At 43.0% G+C, this 6,358-nt stretch overlaps 1 non-coding gene across 1 annotated transcript; it reads right to left on the bottom strand.

Annotated features, from left to right (window-relative positions):
• Nucleotides 1-5,466: 5,466 nt before the first annotated feature.
• On the bottom strand, nucleotides 5,467-5,538 carry TRNAW-CCA (transfer RNA tryptophan (anticodon CCA)). The gene has a single exon. It is a non-coding gene; the product is annotated as a tRNA-Trp (tRNA).
• Nucleotides 5,539-6,358: the final 820 nt, after the last annotated feature.

Genomic DNA, 6,358 nt, shown 5'->3' with positions numbered 1-6,358 from the left:
GGCCGGGGGCGGGGCGGGGGGGGGGGGATTGATTTGTGTTCACCTTTGTATTATGTGAGCACTCCACTATTTTCCAATGTTTAAAACATGAGCTGTGTTAAATGTTGTTTCTGTCCTAGCTCTTTGAGTTTAACATAGAAAGTCCTCCTCAGCAGAAAGGTGCAGTCTAAATTAAGTAATGAGGAAGACAGGTTAACAAGAGAAAAAGTTTTTATTAACTTCATTCTACTTTTTGTTTGCTTGTTTGTTTTGGTGCACTTCTATTTATACATCAGGATTTTTTTTTTAACTTTTGATTTGATACTGGGGTAGAGCTGATTAACAGTGTTGGGTTAGTTTCAGGTGTACCACAGAGTGATTCAGTTATACCTGTATCTGTTCTTTCTCAAATCCTTTTCCCATTTGGGTTGTTACATTACATTGAGCAGAGTTCCCTGTGCTATACAGTAGGTCCTTGTTGGTTATCTGTTTTAAATATAGCAGTGTGTACATGTCCACCCCCAACTACACATCAGCATCTGACTTTGATAGAAAATACTGATGTTATCTCATGTTCTGCTTTGCGCAACTTCTATTTCTCAGTAATGATTTTTTACCTGATGTTGACATGGAAAATACAGACATTGGAAACTTTTTTGGGACTCAAATAACATTCAAATTAATGTTGCTCAGCTATGTGTTTTACTAAATTAAAGATTATGGCAAGAATGACAACTTCATCCAAGTGGATCATTTGGAATTACATGAAGCAGCTGCTGTTAAACAGCTGACAGCAACGGAGAGTGTCATGATCCCCCAGCAAGGTCTCTAGCAGGGCGCTCCCTGCCCTGAGTTCTGACAAACGCATCCCGCTCCCTTAGACCTACCTGAAGCGTCCTCCCCGTTGTGCTTGTTGCCAAACACTGGGCTTTCTAATCACTTTGTGTTTAGCCAGAGAGCCAGAAAGTCCAAATCCAGCCAGACAAATGCAGAACAGCTTAGCAGAAGCAGCTTTAACAGGTGCCATTGGTATGGGTCTTAGGGAATCTGAGAAACTCGACAAACAATGAGGGGCATTGGGTGGCACCATCTCTTTGCCCCAGTGCTCAGGGTTGGCATCAGTCGCCGAACAGTAGTTCGCTCCAAAGGGCAGTTGATTGATCCTTAAGTGACGGCATCACAGTGCAAAGCATATTTAGACACCTTAGCTGTGCAAGTCCCCTGCAGACAGACTGTGGTTGAATGGCTGTCTCCTGTTCCCCTGTTCTGTAGAGTGCTTGGAACAGAAAAGCCTGGAGTAAAGAGTGTGGACCTGTTGAGAATACAAAAGGCTGGATGGCACATCTGATTTAAGCAGAGCCTTCCTATTTTGAAAATAGGCAACTGAAGATTGTCACCACATACACCTAGACATAATTGGATGTGTCACTGTCCAGGTCTGTGCTTGTGTCCGAGAATGTGGGGTGCACCCTAGCAGGCGGTGCTCGTATGTTATATCTCCTGATGATTTCTAGTTTGCAGGTCACACTTTGTCCTCTCGTGGGCTTGCTCTTCTTGCCAAACAGGATCACCCCTCCCCACAATAACAACACTTGATTAAACTGAGTTCGAAAAAGCTGGCTGATCCTACAGAATCCTCCCATATCCTATCTCTTTATCAATCCAGGGACAACTTCTGTTCCCCGCTAAGGAAGAGGAAGTTGTGAATTTGCCAAAAGTTCATGAACTTACCTGTGTACCCTAAGCACGCACTTCAGAAAAACTTAGAGGGGCCTGCGTGTTTTGATAGAGCACAATGTGGAAGTAATTTGAAATATCTGCATTAAGGTGGAAAACAGCCTATATAACTGTTCTATTAATATTCAGACTCTTGGTTTGGTACTGATAGTAAAAAAATAAAAGAGCTAGAGAAGCAAGACCACATTTTAAATTACTTGAAATTACTAGGAAAGTGTTTGCTTCGGCAGCTGGAAAAACGTTTGACTGTTTTCTGTATTTTCCATATTCTGCTAATTCTGAATAAAAGTAAAAATAAAAAATAAGGCCAGTCAACTTAGAGTACTTTGGCATTTTGGTATCACAGAATGGCCATTTCTTTCCTGTCCAGGTAATGTGGATTAAAAAGCATGATACTAGTAACCTGTTTGGAACAGGCCTTGATCAAGGATACATATTTACAGGGAAATTGAGGGTCCATTATATATGATAAATTTCAGGTTTACCTTCTGCTTCAAAAAAGTCTCTTCATTTCTAAACTATAGTTATAAATCAATAATTAATCCCAATATAGTCCTCTTCGAATTTACAAATTTAAGTTTTTCTTATTTTTAAGTCATCACTCTGTCTCAGTAGTATTTATTAGTCAAAGTGTGGGTTACCAACATCATAGATACAGTCTTTATCCAATCCCCTTTCTAGTTCAGCTGCAGGAAATCGAAGCAAAATGGGGTTGATGGATTAAGCAACATTGTACACAAAATAAGGGTAAATATTTACTGGACTCTTCTCCTTAATTGTGTTTTTTGGCCCCCTGAACACTTGTGTTCCTTGAATTTAGGCAAATATACTTTCAAAGACTAATAATATCGGTGTGGGGGGGGGCGGTTGAATGGACTCTTTGCCTCAAGTGATCCTTTTCTCTTGCTGTAAAAATCAGTAAACAGAGGCGTAAAAAGACTGACTAATTTGCCCAAAGTCACCCGGATTGCTTATAGTAGAACCAGAATCGAAAAGAGGCTACTCATATTTGAGTATTAAGCGTCTATAAAATGTTTGACAAAATCATTTTATCTAGTTTAGAAAAAAGTGCAGTGGTTGCACCCAAAGGTCCAGTTCCTCTGCATTCCTGTATCAGGCATATCTGGGGAAATCAAAGAGAAACTGCGCTGCTGGGGGTGGGGTAGGGTGGGGGAGAGCGAAAACGGAGTGGGCCTTGCAGGACAGCCATGTGATGATATAAAGCACCCTGCAGAGGGACGACCCTATGATGATCCCGTGAGGAACCAGCACAAAGAGGTATACTTCACTGCTGCTATTTTATTTTATCACATAGTCTTCAGAGTTGGGTAGAAGCGTGAAGGGGCTGCTGAGACAGATGGGGGAACTCTGATGGGATTGGGGTCATTATCTTGGAGTTCGTCTCTACCACTTACGGGTTGCTATGTTCCAAGACAATGTAAATAACCTCTCAGAATGTTTATTGCTGAATCTAGAAAACTAACATTGTGGATCTCACAGATAGGTAACAGGACTAAATGAGATTATGTGTGAACTAGGATTTGGGAAGCTTTAAAGTGATATGTTTGTGGTAGAAATGAATGAAATGAAGTCGCAGGACTATAAAATATATCAATTCCATGAAACTTGTTTTATGGGTTCTTAGATTAGGGTTCCTTTGCAAAGTCAAACTGATAATTATTACTAATAATCTAAAGCCTTCTGACTAGGGTGAAGAATGAATTTTAAGTTAAATTAGGCTGTTGAAGGAAAATATTCAGAATTTTAGATACACAGGTATGACTTGAAACAAGGCAGAATGGTGTTTGTGTGTGTGTGTGCCTATTTTGTTTTTTTGGTAAGTATACAGTTTTTGGAATTCGGCCAGTGTTTGTCTGCTGATTAGCATTTGATGGCTCTCAAAGATCTCCAAAGTAGTGGGTAAACACCGAGTGTTTTTATTTCATCAAAAGTGTGCTGCACACCTCTTCACACAGACCGGTTGTAAGCTACAGAAGGTAAATAACTGGTGTAAAGTTCCAAGTGATACTTTTACAATTAATAAATCTATCAAATTTGATCCAATTCTTGCTCTACTATCAGACAAAAGAGAACACAATAAAAGTTAAGAGCTTTAAGCAAGGAATTATTTTACAAGTTGGCTTTGTTTTTGGTTTTGCATTTGCACAAATACCGAACTCTTTGGGACAGAATGAGCTTCCCTTGCGGCTTAGATAGTAAAGAATCTACCTGCAATGCGGGGGACCTAGGTTTGATCTCTGGGTTGGGAAAATTCGCTGGAGGAAGAAATGGCAACCCAGTCCAGTATTCTTGGAAATCCCATGGACAGAGGAGCCTGGAGAGCTACAGTCCGTGGGGTCACAAAGAGTCCGACCCAACTGTACGACTGTCACTTTCACTTTTGACACAGAAAACACTGTGTACATGACATTAGTCTTTTTGCCAGTTAGTACATTTTGCCTGTCAGGATCAATGTTGTATCTGGTTGGTATTATTTTCTTTTATTCAGCCTAATCTGGGCCTACCTTCTTTTCCTTTCCCACTCAGGAGAAGTATGTTTTGTAGCAGGAAGAGTTCCAGTCTCTGGCAGCAGAGGTCCTGGGGTATTACTCCGGTTCTGTCACTCTCTGAGTGGGTTTTCTTGGCTAAGTGAATACCTGAGCTTCATCTCCTTCTTTTCATTTCGCTGCAAAATGGAATCATCATAAAACTCTACATATATATATGAAATAGTACATGCATGTAGATGTTATGGAAAAACCTGAACAAACTTTTTGGCCAACTCAGCGTTATTAAATAATCACACAGTTGTTAATTTGATCTCACTGAACGTTTTTGAGGTTAACCAAAATATATATGGAAAGAATGCAGCAGTGTTTGACACACAGTAGGTGCTGGACACATGTTTTCCATTTTTCTCTAATACAAAGTCCTCGTTAAAACCTGTATCAAACTCTGTGTATTTCTCCCCCCACCCCCCTTCGGCTGTGCTGCGTCTTCTTTGCTCTGCAGACTTTTCTTTGGTGGCGGCGAGCGGGGGCTACTCTGTAGTTGCTTCTCAATTTGGTGGCTTCCTTGTTGTAACACCGGGCCTTTCAAGCACGGGCTGAATAGTTGTGGTGCACAGGCTTAGCTGCTATGAGGCACGCGGGATCTTCGCCAGTCAGGGATGGAACCCGTGTCTCCTGCATTGGCAGGTGGATTCTTTACCACTGAGCTACCAGGGAAGCCCCAAATCCTGTATTAGATAGTAACGCGCATGCTGTGCTAAGTCACTTCACTCGTGTCTGACTCTTTGCAACCCTTTGGACTGTAGCCCGCCAGGCTCCTCTGTCCATGGGATTCTCCAGGCAAGAATACTGGAGTGGGTTGCCATTTCCTTCTCCAGGGGGTCTTCCCGACCCAGGGATCGAACCCCAGGCTCCAGTGTCTCTTGCATTGGCAGGCAGGTTCTTTACCGCTAGCGCCACCTAGGAAGCCCTATTAGATAGAAAGGCTACCCACTCCAGCATTCTGGCCTGGAGAATTCCATGGACTGTATACTCCAGGAGGTCGCAAAGAGTCAGACACGACTGAGCGACGTTCACTCACTCACACCACCTTCTATTTGTTTAAGTAAGTAAGTAGAGTCACTCAGTCATGTCTGACTCTTTGTGACCCCGTGGACTGCAGCCCACCAGGCTCCTCAGTCCATGGGATTCTCCAGGCAAGAATACTGGAGTGGGTTGCCATTTCCTTCTCCAGGGGGTCTTCCCAACCCAGGGATCGAACCCGGGTCTCCCGCATTGGAGGCAGGCGCTTTAACCTCTGAGCCACCAGGGAAGCTTACTTCTTTATAATTTTACAGAATGAGTTTAATACACTTCCTAGGTGGCGCTGTGGTAAAGACTCTGCCTGCAGGTGCAGGAGACACAGGAGACCCTGTTCCAGCCCTGGGTGGGGAAGATCCCCTGGAGAAGGAAATGGCACCCCTCTCCAGTATTCTTGCCTGGGAAGTCCCATGGGCGGAGGAGCCTGGTGGGCTACAGTCCATAGGGTCACAACGAGTTGGACAGGACTGAGCACGCATGCACAACTGTCCTACTGGGAAGATGGAAATAGGAATCACCATAATACAATTAGGAACTAATAGACAGCCTTTGTTGGATATGTCCTTCAGAGATAAGGAAACTAGTGAGAGGTTACATAACTTTCCCAAAGACAAACCCTTAGCAAGGAACAGAGCTGACTTGGAAACTTAGCAACCTCTGAACCAGTGGGCTGGGCAGCCTGAACGGCTACTAACAGTGAGCTCCTTGAAGAGGGAAGGTTGGGGGAAACCCAGCTTTCAGCTCAAGAGGGCGAGAGATCCTTGGGTCTAGCACAGTGTCTGAAACAGCAGGTACTGGATCGATTATTCCTTAAAGAAAGAAGGGAAAGCAAAATTCAGAAAAATGATGAGACAATTTAGGGAGAAGTATCTTTAGTAGACACACCTCTAAATGATATTTGGTTATAAAAGGAAACTTCAGGCCCGGTGCTGAACCCTCTGATGGCTCAGCCAGCGATTTCTTGAGGAACTTTAGATTCTCTGTTTGACCTGAGCTAAGTAGGCTGCAAACTTTGGTAAATAGAGCAGAAACATAAATGTTTGCTAATATGG

The sequence above is a fragment of the Budorcas taxicolor genome, chromosome 16 (genome assembly GCF_023091745.1).
Source record: "Budorcas taxicolor isolate Tak-1 chromosome 16, Takin1.1, whole genome shotgun sequence".
Classification (NCBI taxonomy): domain Eukaryota; kingdom Metazoa; phylum Chordata; class Mammalia; order Artiodactyla; family Bovidae; genus Budorcas; species Budorcas taxicolor.
The sequence above is the reverse complement of the archived record's forward strand: the minus strand, read 5'-3'. Positions and strand labels throughout refer to the sequence as shown.